This window comes from Elaeis guineensis, chromosome 2, assembly GCF_000442705.2.
Source record: "Elaeis guineensis isolate ETL-2024a chromosome 2, EG11, whole genome shotgun sequence".
Taxonomy (NCBI): Eukaryota; Viridiplantae; Streptophyta; class Magnoliopsida; order Arecales; family Arecaceae; genus Elaeis; species Elaeis guineensis.
Window position 1 is genome coordinate 43,996,991 of NC_025994.2, and position 14,680 is coordinate 44,011,670.

Sequence of the window (14,680 nt, forward strand, 5' to 3'; positions counted from 1 at the left end):
AACCACAACCAGTGATTACCCTGGCAACACAACAATCTACATTTGTAGAAGCACCCTATTACGACATACCCTATTCGCAATATCAATCTTCTCCAACTATCTATAGCCCATCATTTGAAGAGAAGATTTTGCAAGTACTAGATAGGATTGAAAGCACCAATCCGCTCCACTCCTCTATACAATCCTTAGCCGAAATAGAAATTTAAGTCGATCAATCAGTAATTACAATTGGTAGGAAAGAGGAAAGAGAGTTCTTTATATTGGAATTCAGGATTTGGTGCATGCATATGTGTTTCAAAACTTTATTTTCTAAATACCACAATAAAAAATAAGATTAAAATACTTTTAATTTAAATTATGCATGCATGAAAATATAAAATCATATGAATCTATCTCATATGTTGAAATTGATATACGCTGAAATTCAGATTGTGATCAAATCACATACCTGTTTCGTAATTCTTTTTTTTAAATCTGGATCTAGAAGAGAAGAGATTCTCTCTTAGCTACTATTGCTCCTAGATTGATTTTGATGATTACAAAGCAGATTGAAGGGGTACCAATATTTTTTATTTGAAAAAGTCTTTGTGCTCTTCAGGGGCAAAATCATAATTTTATCAAAACCCTGATTTAATAGTATCATTTGGTAGAACAAAAGATTTGTGATCGATTGGCAAAAATTTCATTATTTTTGGACTTGTATTTTTGAAGTTATGCATGTTTGAAATCCATGAGTCGACTCATGAGTCAGCTCATGGCACAATGAGCAGTTTGGCACGCTGAATTTTTGGCTTGGCACGGCCTGTGAGTCGACTCATGAGTCGACTCTCAAGGCATGAGTCGACTCATGAGTCGACTCCTGCAGTTTTAGGCCAAAAGTCACAGAAACCTATTTTCTGGTTGTTGCAACAGAGGTCGACTCATGAGTCGACCCCTGAGGCATGAGTCGACCCCTGAGGCATGAGTCGACTCATGAGTCGACCCCTGCGATGGAATTTTTCCGCAACGGCTAGTTTTTAACCCATTTTAAGTGCTTTTAATACTCATTTAATGTGCTCTAACGGCTCTTTTTCTGCCTAGAATGTTTTCCTCTATTTCTTAAAGCTATAAAAGGATTCAAAAGGTGGGAAACAAAGAAGAGATGAAGAAAGAGAGAAAGTAAGAGATTAAAAAGAAAAAGAGCATTCAAGAGAGCATTCAAGAGCATTCAAAAGAGAAAGGAGTTTTTCAAGCCAACTTTTCAGCCCTAATCAAGAGCTCATTTAAAGCTTTCAAGAAGCCATCAATCCAAGCTCACCAACTCCTCAAGCGCTCAATCAACTCTCCATCTACTTTGAGAAAATTCAAAAAGAGGCTTCTTCTCTTGAGTAAAGTGTATTTAAAGTTATATTCGCTCATTAAAGGAGCTTTTCTTGTACTTATTTGTGCTATAAATTATTTTACTCATTTTGAGTGATTGTTTTTATTTTGGAGGAGTTCCAAAACAAGGGAAGGTTGATCCGAACCTGAAATCGGAGTGTATTGGATTGGCTTGTACCCGGAAAATAAGTGGACTAGCTTGGGATAGCTAGTGTCAGAGTTTCCGACGTTTGTATTCGGGTTGAATACAAGTTTAGTGGATTGGAATTCCCAAGTAGGAGCTTGGAGAGTGGATGTAGGTGCAAGGTTGGCACCGAACCATTATAAATCCTTGTGTTTGTGGTGTGCATAATTGCTTCTCTTTAACTCTTCATTATTTTCTTGCATTCTTGCTTTAGGCAATTAATCTTGAACTAAGGTCATTCTCCTCATTCATTTAGCTTTTGACAAACATCTTTCATAAGTCATTAGTTAAGCTTAAAATTTTTAGAAACCCAATTCACCCCCCCCTCTTGGGTTGCATAGCTGGGCAACAAGTGGTATCAGAGCCCGGTGCTCTAGCCCGTCTTTGATCTAAACAATCAAGGAGCCAAAGATCTATGGCAACCCACGTCGGTACTTCTCTAGCCGAGGGGCAATCCACCAACTGACCTCCACTTTTCAATGGGTCTAATTACACCTATTGGAAAGTTCGGATGAAAATATTCATTCAAGCACTCGACTATGATATGTGGAGTATCATAGTGAACGATCCTCACACGCCCACTAAAATTATAGATGGTGAGGAATCAACCAAACCCGAGAAAGAATGGGATGAGGTTGATAAAAAGATGGCCCAATTAAATGCTAAAGTAATGAATGTACTTTATTGTGCTCTTGATGCTAACGAATTTAATCGCATTTCTACTTGTTCATCTGCTAAAGAAATATGGGATAGGTTAGAAGTAACCCATGAGGGAACCAATCAAGTAAAAGAGTCTAAAATAAACATGCTTGTGCATAAATATGAATTGTTTAAAATAGAGCATGATGAGTCCATAACTGTTATGTTTACTCGTTTTACTGATATCATTAATGGTTTGAAGAGTCTTGGTAAGTCCTATACTAACAGTGAGCTTGTAAGAAAGATTCTCAGGTCCTTGTCAAGAACTTGGGAAGCCAAAGTGACTGCCATCCAAGAAGCCAAGGACTTGAACACTCTACCTCTAGAAGAGCTTCTTAGATCTTTGATGACTCATGAGCTAAGCATGAAGCAACATCAAGAGGAAGAAGTCAAAAAGAAAAGAACCATCGCTCTCAAATCCACAGCTCCTCCTGATGAAGAAATTGATGACACTGAAGATGAAGAACAAGATGAAGAGATGGCTCTCATCACCCGAAGATTCAAAAAATTTTTGAGAAAAAGGAAACAGGGGATGAGAAAGAGGCCATTCACAAAAGGGGAACAAAGCAAAGAAAAAGAGAAAGACCAATCCCTTATCTGCTACGAGTGCAAGAAGCCGAGACACTTCAAATCCGAATATCCACAACTGAAGAAAGGTCCCAAGAAGTTCAAGAAGAAGGCCATGATGGCCACATGGAGTGCGAGTGATGACTCAAGCTCCGATGAGGAAACCTCAACCGAACTAGCCAACCTGTGCCTTATGGCACACGAAAATGAGGTAATTTTCGAAACCCCTAGTGATTTTACTTTTGAAGAATTGCATGAAGCATTCTATGATTTAGTTGATGAATTAAAGAAACTAGGAATGAAAAACAAAGAGCTGAAATTAAAAAATCAATCATTAGTGAAACAAGCTGAAAACTTTTCAATTGAAAAATCCACCTTGCTTCAAGAAAATCAAAGCTTAAAGAATGAAATTGCCAAGCTAAAATCAATAGTAGAAAAGTTCACCTTAAGTTCAAACAAACTCAATATGATTCTTGATAATCAAAAAGCCGTATATGATAAGGCTGGACTTGGCTATAACCCCTTGAAGAAACAAAAATATCTGAAAAATATTTATGTAAACTCTTTAAGTAACAAGTCTACCAATATTACTTGTTTCAAATGTGGTAGAGTAGGACATAAGTCATACACCTGCTTCTTTGACAAATCTGCAAACTCAACTATAAAGAAAATATGGGTTCCAAAAGGAACCATTTTGACTAACCAAAAAGGACCCAAGAAAGCTTGGGTACCTAAAATAAAAACTTGACTATTGCTTGCAGGTGTGTCTAGCATCCCAAGGAGGAAACAGGAAATGGTATCTTGACAGTGGATGCTCAAGACACATGACTGGTGATGAATCACAATTCATCATGCTTGATGCTAAGGATGGAGGGATGGTCACCTTTGGAGACAATGGCAAAGGAAAGATCATCGGGATAGGTAACATTGGTATCACTCCCTCCAAATTCATTGAAAATGTTTTGCTAGTTAATAGTTTAAAGCATAATTTACTTAGCATTAGTCAATTTTGTGATAAAAGGTATAAAGTTGTTTTTGAATCATCTGTCTGCATAGTAACTAGTCCTATTAACGATGGCATTAAATTTATTGGACATAGACATGGCAATGTTTATATGGTAGATTTAAATGATTTAGCCAAACTAAACATGCAATGCCTAGTTTCCTTGAATGCTAAAGTTAATGAGACTAGTTGGCTTTGGCATCGTAGACTTGCACACATTAGCATGCATTCTCTTTCAAAATTAATTAAGAAAGAATTAGTTCTTGGCTTGCCTAAACTGAATTTTGAAAAAGATAAAATTTGTGATGCATGCCAACTAGGTAAACAAACACGAGTTTCATTTAAATCCAAAAATGTTGTTTCAACTTCTAGACCTTTAGAGCTTTTGCATATGGACTTATAAGGACCAACTAGAACCACTAGTCTAGGAGGAAAATGATATGGTTTTGTAATTATAGATAATTACTCTCGTTTTACTTGGGTTTTCTTTTTAGCACACAAAGATGAAACTTTTCATATTTTCACTAAATTTCATCGAAAAGTCACTAATGAAAAAAGATTTTCAATTCAAAATATTCGAAGTGATCATGGAACTGAATTTGAAAATCAAGACTTTGAAAACTTTTGTGATGAAAATGGAATTGGCTATAACTTCTCTGCTCCTAGGACACCCCAAGAAAATGGGATAGTTGAAAGGAAAAACAGAACCTTAGAAGAAATGGCCCGTACCATGCTTTGTGAAAGCAACCTTCCAAGATATTTTTGGGCGAAAGCAATTAACACTGCATGTTACATTTTAAATCGTGCTTTGATTAGATAATTTTTAAAGAAAACCCCCTATGAACTTTGGAAAGGAAGAAAACCAAATATTGCATATTTTCATATTTTTGATTGCCGATATTTTGTATTAAATAATGGTAAAGAAAGACTTGGTAAATTTGATGCAAAATCAGATGAAGCAATCTTTCTAGGTTACTCCTCCACTAGTAAAGCTTTTAGAGTTTTTAACAAAAGAACTTTAGTAGTTGAGGAGTCCATACATATTGTTTTTGATGAATCTAACGATCTTCCTTCAAGGAAGAATGAGGGTGTTGATGATGCAGATCCTCTAATAGAAGGTATGAAGGAGATCACTCTGAAAGATTCAACAACTCCAGAGGACGAGGAACAAGAAGACAAACAAGATGAGAGAGGTGAAGAAATTCAAGGACAACCTCAAGGTACAAATGACCTACCTAAGGAATGGAGGTGTGTTTACAATCACCCTAAGGAGTTGATTATTGGTGATCCTATGCATGGGGTAAAAACTTGTTCTTCACTTAGAGATGTATTTAATTATTGTGCTTTTGTATCTCATCTTGAACCAAAAACTATTGAAGAAGCTGAAAATGATCATAATTGGATTAATGCAATGCAAGAGGAACTTAATCAATTTGAAAGAAATAATGTTTGGACTTTAGTATCAAGACCTAAAAACTATTCAATAATTGGCACAAAATGGGTCTTTAGGAACAAATTAGATGAGCATGGTAATGTAATTAGAAATAAAGCAAGATTGGTTGCTAAAGGATATAATCAAGAAGAAGGAATTGATTTTGATGAGACCTTTGCACCTGTTGCTAGATTAGAAGCCATTAGACTTCTACTTGCATATGCTTGCTTTATGAAATTCAAATTATTTCAAATGGATGTCAAAAGTGCATTTTTAAATGGATATATTGCTGAAGAAGTTTATGTAGAACAACCTCCGGGATTTGAAAATCATGCTTTTCCTAATCATGTTTTTAAACTAAATAAAGCTTTATATGGATTAAAACAAGCACCTAGGGCTTGGTATGATAGGCTAAGCAAATTTTTACTAAATAATGGTTTTTCAAGAGGTAATGTAGATACAACTCTCTTTATTAAAAGAAATCAAAATGATATGTTAGTAATACAAATTTATGTTGATGACATAATTTTTGGGTCTACTAATGAATCTCTTTGTCAAGACTTTGCTAAGCTCATGCAGGGGGAGTTCGAGATGAGCATGATGGGAGAACTTACTTTCTTCCTCGGACTCCAAATCAAACAAACAAAAGAGGGAATCTCCATCACCCAAAGCAAGTACACCAAGGAACTACTCAAAAGATTTGGAATGGAGAACTCCAAACCTATTGGCACACCCATGAGCCCCTCATGCAAGCTTGACAAGGATGATGAAGGTAAATATGTAGACTTAAAATACTATAGAGGTATGATTGGCTCTTTATTATATTTAACTGCAAGTAGGCCTGATATCATGTTTAGTGTTTGTTTGTGTGCTAGATATCAATCTAATCCTAAAGAATCTCATTTGAATGCTGTTAAAAGAATCCTTAGATACTTGAATGGTACTCAAACTCTAGGATTATGGTACTCTAAGGACTCACAAATTGATTTATTAGGATATTCAGATGCTGATTTTGCTGGATGTAGATTAGATAGAAAAAGCACAGGTGGAACTTGCCAATTTCTTGGAGTTAACCTAATCTCCTGATTTAGCAAGAAACAAAATTCGGTAGCACTGTCTACGGCTGAGGCCGAATACATTGCAATCGGAAGTTGTTGTGCTCAAATCTTGTGGATTAAGCAACAACTCGAAGACTTTAGAATCAAACTTAATGAAACACCAATAAGATGTGACAACACAAGTGCCATAAATCTATCTAAGAATCCAATTCAACACTCAAGATCCAAACATATTGAAATAAGACATCATTTTATAAGAGAACATGTTCAAAACAAAAATATAATTCTTGAATATGTTTGCACTGAAAATCAATTAGCTGATGTCTTTACAAAGGCCCTTAGTGAAGACAGATTCTGTGAAATTAAAAGAAATCTAGGAATTCTTGATCCATATGCCTAAATATTTCTCAAATTCCAAAGATTTGATGTCAAAAATTCTTTGAGCTCAATTTCCATCATCTTTCTTGGTCCCAAAAGCTCAAGATTATCACTCTCACAACTTATCATTGAGCAAAATTCCATCTCCCAAAATTTCAAATTTTTTTGGAATTTATTCATATTTTTTTTGAATTTTTGAGTTTCATGAGTCGACCCCCTTGAGTCGACCCTATGGCAAACTTGTAATTACTGCCAACTTCCCACGGGCTCTTTCTTTTTAATTGGAAGCCTGTTCATGAGCCGACTCATCTCTTCGTCTTCCTCCCTCCAAGAACCATCATCCCCATTCTCTTTCTCTCCAAAACCAAGGATCTAGCTCAAGATTGTTCTCCCTTCTCCTCTCCACCACAAATCACCGCCTGGGAAAGAAGATTTTCGCATTTTTTCCTTTGATTGAAACGGTTGGAGCGTGCCCTAGCCTCCACCGTTCTTCTCAAAATCGCCTCTTCTCTCCGCCAAAATCCCTCTCCATCCTTTTGTAGCCCTTCTTCCACTCATCCACTTGATCCTCCAAGTCTCTCTGCCTGTTGCTGTAGTGAGAATGGCTCCGAAGATGAAGCTCCCTCAGAGAAGAAAGTTAGTCCGTGAGCTAGAAGAAAATATCCGCAGAAAAAGGCAAGCTGCTCAGTCCTCCACTGCTCCCACTCCAGCTTCTGTGTCAGCTCAAGGTCCCTCTCAGTCTTCCCTTAGCCCCAGTAAGATCCCTCTATCTGATAGAAAAGTTGAAACCGAAAAAAATGTAGATTTTCGGTTCTTTGAAAAAGAGGGTTTCACCTTTGGAACAAAGATTAAAAACCAGGGTTGGGGTTTCTACTGCTCTCTTAAGGAAGTCACTTTTGTAGACCTAGTTAGAGAATTTTATCAGAATCTACATTATGGGAATGGAACAGTGACTTCTACAGTAAAGGGAGTTGATATTTGTCTGGATCCTGTCATTTTGGGAGAAATACTTCATTTGCCCTGTGAGGGTTATTCTTACATGGAACTCCCTGTGAAGGAAGTGGGAATCAGTGTGATTTTAGGGAGAACCTACTCAGGAAGTTTGAATAAATTGGAAGCCAAAATTCTGTCTATTGAGATGAGGATCTTACATCAGTTAGTGACAAAGCTCTTCTTCCCTAGGAGTGGTAGGCATGATCTACTTTCTAGCAGAGATATTTGTATTATGTTTCATGTTATCACTCAAACCCCCCTGAACCTCCCGGCATTAATGATTGAGGCCATGAGAGAGACACTGAACAGATCCAAGGCACATTTGCCTTTTGGTATGGCCCTTACTCGAGTTTTTAGGAGGTTTGGAGTTAGCTTTGAGGGGGAGGCATCTACTAAACTTTCTCATGTAGACACCTTCAACCAACACACTCTGCACCGCATAGGATTTACTAAAATTGATGGTGGTTGGAGCAAGGGTTCTGAGGAGAGAGCTGAGGACAGAGTAGAAGATAGAGCTGAAGAAGAAGGTCCATCATCTCCTATCCATGACTTCAGGACTGCATCTCCAGATATCCAGTTTATTCCAGACCCAGAGGCTGGCCCTTCAAAGTTCACCAGGAGGCCCACACCAATACATCAGCCAGAGAGCAGTGCACCTTCTTCAGAGTTCAGACTGGCTGATGATCAGATCGAGCAGATATCACAGCGTGTGGCTTCCTTACTATCTAGACAGTGGAGCACTACTACATTTACACCAGGGGCCACTTCATCTGATCAGACCATGACTCCCCATATCTCCACTGTGTTTCAGTTGATATCAGATCAGTCTATTCAGATTCAACAGCTAGAGGACACTGTTTGGAGACTGACTGAGAGAGTTCTTGACTTGCAGGGGCAAGTCCTAGCTTTGGCCCATCCTCAGCCACAGGAGTCCACTATTGAGGTCACAGACCTTACTGCAGAGGCTGGCAGGCTCAGAGGTGCACTGGAGGGTGGTTATGAGTTATTGAGGAGAGAGATCAGAGGCTCGAGTGAGCATGCATCTACTCAGTTCACTGCTCTACTTCAGTCTGTTTCCAGAGCACTGAACGTTCTTGATTCCATCAGACTCACTCTATCAGTCCAGTCCTTGGCCTCGCAGCGTTCTCAGCCTCCTAGTGCATCTCGCTCACCTGCTCGTGCCAGAGGCAGACGGGGTAGAGGACGTTCTTCTGGTCGAGATCCATCATCTCCTCACCCTATATCTGATGACTCCGATCCTTCTAGTGATGATCTTTACTAGATCCTAAGTGTTAATCTCTTGTTCTTTCTAGGATCTGTATTTTGGGGCCATGTATTGACATTAGCTAGTTGACTTTTATGTTATGAAATTTGTATTGAAACAATTATGGTTTTAATCATCTTTTACTTATATATCTACTCTTTGTAATGATGTCAATCATCTTTTGGTTATATATCTTCTCCTTGTTGAAACAACTTCTCTTTGTTGATGATTGCTGTTAATGATTGCTGTATTAAGGGGGAGCAAACATCAATGATTAGCACTAAAAGTATTAAAGAGAAAATGTATTCAGAAAAGAGGGGGAGTTAACAATGTTTGATGATGTCAAAAAGGGGGAGAAAATTAAAGAAAAAGAAACCTATCAAAAGCAAAACCATAAATTATGAGATATTAAAGAAAAAGAAACCCATCAAAAGCAAAATTATAAAGAAAAAGAACCATATCAAAAGCAAAATTATAAATTATTAAAAGACTTGAAAATAAAATGAATGAATTGGGTGAGGAGATGAGTCTCAAGGCATGAGTCGACTCATGAGTCGACTCCTGCGGTTTTAGGCCAAAAGTCACAGAAACCTATTTTCTGGTTGTTGCAACAGAGGTCGACTCATGAGTCGACCCCTGAGGCATGAGTCGACTCATGAGTCAACCCCTGCTATGGGATTTTTCCACAACGGCTAGTTTTTAACCCGTTTTAAGTGCTTTTAATGCTCATTTAATGTGCTCTAACGGCTCTTTTTCTGCCTAGAATGTTTTTCTCTATTTCTTAAAGCTATAAAAGGATTCAAAAGGTGGAAAACAAAGAAGAGATGAAGAAAGAGAGAAAGCAAGAGATTAAAAAGAAAAAGAGCATTCAAGAGAGCATTCAAGAGCATTCAAAAGAGAAAGAGATTTCTCAAGCCAACTTTTCAGCCCTAATCAAGAGCTCATTTAAAGCTTTCAAGAAGCCATCAATCCAAGCTCACCAACTCCTCAAGCGCTCAATCAACTCTCCATCCACTTTGAGAAAATCCAAAAAGGGGCTTCTTCTCTTGAGTAAAGTGTATTTAAAGTTATATTCGCTCATTAAAGGAGCTTTTCTTGTACTTATTTGTGCTATAAATTATTTTACTCATTTTGAGTGATTGTTTTTATTTTGGAGGGATTCCAAAACAAGGGAAGGTTGATCCGAATCTGAAATCGGAGTGTATTGGGTTGGCTTGTACCCGAAAAATAAGTGGACTAGCTTGGAATAGCTAGTGTCGGAGTTTCCGACGTTTGTATTCGGATTGAATATAAGTTTAGTGGATTGGAATTCCTAAGTAGGAGCTTGGAGAGTGGATATAGGTGCAAGGTTGGCACCGAACCACTATAAATCCTTGTGTTTGTGGTGTGCATAATTGCTTCTCTTTAACTCTTCATTATTTCCTTGCATTCTTGCTTTAGGCAATTAATCTTGAACTAAGGTCATTCTCCTCATTCATTTAGCTTTTGACAAACATCTTTCATAAGTCATTAGTTAAGCTTAAAATTTTTAGAAACCCAATTCACCCCCCCCTTTTGGGTTGCATAGCTGGGCAACAGCTACATAAGTATCCGGCCTCTACAAGTATCCATTCAGGATTAGCCTGAAACAATCCTCTTTAATCTAAATTTTTTTCTCCAAAATTCAGCCTGCTGAATTTGAATGAAGCCTGGATCGCAATCAACACTTGATCTCTTTTCTTGATCTTCTTCTTCTCTTCTTCTCTAGAGTTTCTCCTTGCTATGTGCTACTACCAGATACTAGAAACTAGCAAGAAAGAGGCACCCAATAGTTTTGGGCGTGGAACATCTTGGGACGTGCATCCTAAGAGAAAGGGCATGTAGAATGCCCAAGAGAGAAGAGAAAAGGAGAGGAAGAGAGGGCGTAGAGACCTTCTATGGGCATGGGGGCTGCTGGTTTGGATGTCCTAGAAATCTTAGGAGAGGTTCCTTTAAATAGGCATGAGGATTGAATCATGTTCAATCTCATAATACAAGTCCTACTTGCATTGGGTGTCCTAATAACTTAAGTTATCCAACTTACTTTAGGAGACCCTTTAGATACTAAAAATTGGAGCCCCTACACCCATAATTAGACACCCCAAAATACATCCAAGATATGTCCCATAGGATAACTAAAGGCCCTCTAATCAATAGACACATCTAACTTGATCAAATCAATGTGGCGCCCAAGAATAACTATCAAAAAAATTAATTAGAGACTTACACTCTTAATTTATATGATCCATAACCTTAGACACCCAACAATTGGAGTCTCATAAATCTTATTCATATAGATTATTAGCAGATAATTAAGCTAAAATTATCTTATGAAATAAAAAATCTCAACGAAAAGAAGAATTGAGTCCAACCATGCACTAGTAAGGTTATCATGAACCCAATGGATTTCTCTAAACCCAATTGACACTTCATAAGCTCAATTACTTATTTCAGACCTAATTCCTTTATTGTGTAACCCTATAGATTCAATTCTATCTGGTAGTGAGACATACAATGATCTCTATCAAAGTATCATTGAAACTCTTTTCAATAGATCGGAACAATTCTACTCTAACTCAGCAAGAATTATCGATCCAAAATAATCCTAGTGAGCTCTCACAATCCACCAGTGACACCTAGCAGTATGTAGTGACAATTCAGTAGAACTGAAATGAACCTCTAGGTGTAGTTAATATATGATTCAGTCCCTCTATCATGAGTCCCGACTAGATGACAGGTTATAGATAAATCGTCAAACCTCCGCATCAGTCATATGATAGATTCGATTAGCTCAAGTCCAGTTGAAAATTCTATGGAAACTCTTTTTTATCAATCACACTGCTATGGCCACAGACTCCTAGACTTAGCCTCTCAAATTTTATAAGACTACTCCTCTCCACAAGGTCGATGGATCCTGCTTGATGCGCACCCCATTCCTACAGTGGACCAACTATCGCCAACACCAGTACAAGAGCTCATTGAGATCCATGTATATGTGTCAATCAAACTCCAACAGTCTCACTACGAGCAGCAGTACCATCTCAAGTTAAAAAATCAGTCACACAACTACAGCATCGAGACAATCATTGACGATCGAATAGAAATTCAAGTGATCTCTCGTATGGTCATACTCAGTACTAGTTGTTCTCTAACAACTATCCATACTCGTCATCCTATGTCTCTACACAGTAGACTAGAGACTCATCTATCTCGAAAAAAATGATTTATGCATAAGTCTATCTAGTCTATCACCATCCTCATGATGATCCTATGATCGAGAGTATTTAGAAATTAAATACATGTCTCTAATTCTCAACCCTTTGAGAATATGTATCGAAACTAATTTTATGGATGATTCAAAGACACATTACACTTGAAAGAAAAAGAACTTACCCTTTTATTGATCATATCAATATATTAAGTACAAAATTATATCTTAAATTTACTACAATATGTCAGTCATATTGGCTTCTACGACATACATCTAACAATCTTCCACTTGGACTAAAGCCAATTGACCACAAATCTAAGTCCCATCTTCTTAAGATGGACTTTCATTTTCGGTTGGCTCAACTGCTTAGTCAGTGGGTCTACTACATTATCCACGGAGTCTACTCTTCGTACCTCGATATATTTCTTTTCGAGGTAGTCGCATATGATATGATACCATCGCTTGATGTGCTTCAATTTTTGATGAGACCTCAGCTCCTTAGTAAGTGCTATAACTCCATTATTGTCACAGTATAATGGTATAACATTCGATATCATAACCCCAAGTTTTACGATGAACTTCTTGAACTAGAAGCCTTTCTTTGCAGCATCCGAAGCAGCAACATAGCCTCCGTGGTTGAATCCGCTACGATGAGTTGCTTGGAATTTTTCTAACTAACTGCGACCATTGCAAACAAACATGTACTTTAGTATAGACTTTCTATCATTAGGATCAGATATGAAGTCTGAATCAGTATATCCCTCGACTCACAACTCAGAATCACCTCCAAAGATTAAGAACAAATTCTTAGTCCTTCTTAAGTACTTAAGGATGTTCTTCACAGCTATCCAGTGCTCCTCGCTTGAATTCAACTGATACCTACTCGTGACACTCATGGCAAGGACAATATTAGGTCGAGTACATAGCATGGCGTACATGAAGCTCTCTATGGTCGAGGCATAAGGAATCCTACTCATGCACTACACCTCCTCAGATGTAGTCAGACACATCGTCTTAGAAAGACTAATACCATGCCTTAGAGGTAAAAGACCTCTCTTGGAGTTTTTCATGCTGAACCTCTTCAGCACCTTCTATATATATAGCTTTTGTGACAAGTCAAGCATCTGTTTAGGTCTATCCCTATAGGCCTTTATTTCGAGAATATAGGATGCTTCCCCTAGATCTTTCATGAAGAATTTTTTGGACAACCATCTTTTGATCGTGGTCAGCATGGGAATATCATTCTCAATGAGGAGAATATCATCCACGTACAATACAAAAAAGGTGATCACACTCTCATTGACCCTCTTGTGCACACAAGATTCCTCTTCATTTTTGATGAAATCAAATGATTTGATTGCCTCATCAAAATGATGGTTTCTACTTCGACAAGCTTGCTTTAATCCATATATGGATCTTTGCAGCTTGCAGACTCTGTGATTACCATCACCAGACATGCAACCCATAGGCTGCTCCATATAGATATCTTTCTCAAGATATTCATTTAGAAAAATAGTATTCACATCTATCTATCAGATTTCATAATCATAGAAAGCTGCAACAGCAAGCAAAGTGCGAATGGATTTCAGCATGGCTATGGGTGAGAAGGTTTTCTGATAGTCAATACCCTCGCACTGACTATAGCCTTTAGCCACAAACCTAGCTTTATAGGTCTCTACCTTACCATCAGTACCTATCTTTCTTTTGTAGTTCCATTTGCATCCAATGGGTACAATACCCTCAAGTGGATTCACTAAAGTTCAGATTTGATTCGAGTGCATCGAGTCAATTTCTGACTTGATAGCATCGACCATTTTTTGAAATCGATGTCAGACATCACCTTATCAAAGGTGGTAGGATCATCACTATGATCCCTATCTTCCATAAAGAATATTTTCTTTACTTCCTCCATAAGCATACCCATGTACCTTTTAGCAGATCGGGAGATCCTGCTAGATCTATGAGGTGGTAGAGGAATATCAACTACTGGCTCATGGACTACGGGTTCCTGAGATTCTATAGCTCTTAGCTCTTCAGAAATTTTCTCTTCGAGCTCCACTAACCTCCCACTATCACCATCCTGAATAAACTATTTTTTTCAAGAATACAGCGTTTAGACTCACAATCACATTATGGTCTTATGAAAAGTAGTAGTATCCCATAGATTCTTTTGGATACCCTATAAAGCGAGCTATAATAGATCTATCCTCCAACTTATCCGTTATCTGTCTCCTGACATAGGCTGGACATCCTCAAATCTTGAGATAACTCAGACTCGACTTCTTACCGAACTATATCTCATATGGTGTAGTAGGAACGGACTTTGATAGAATCCTATTTAATAAGTGAATGGTAATTAACAAGGTATGTCCCCAAAGAAATAAGGATAGATCAGTGAAGCTCATCATGGATCTGATTATATCCAATAGGGTCCTATTCCTCTTTTCGGATATCCCATTGAGCTGAGGTATTTCAGGAGGCATCCATTAAGAGACTATGCCATTATCCTTAAGA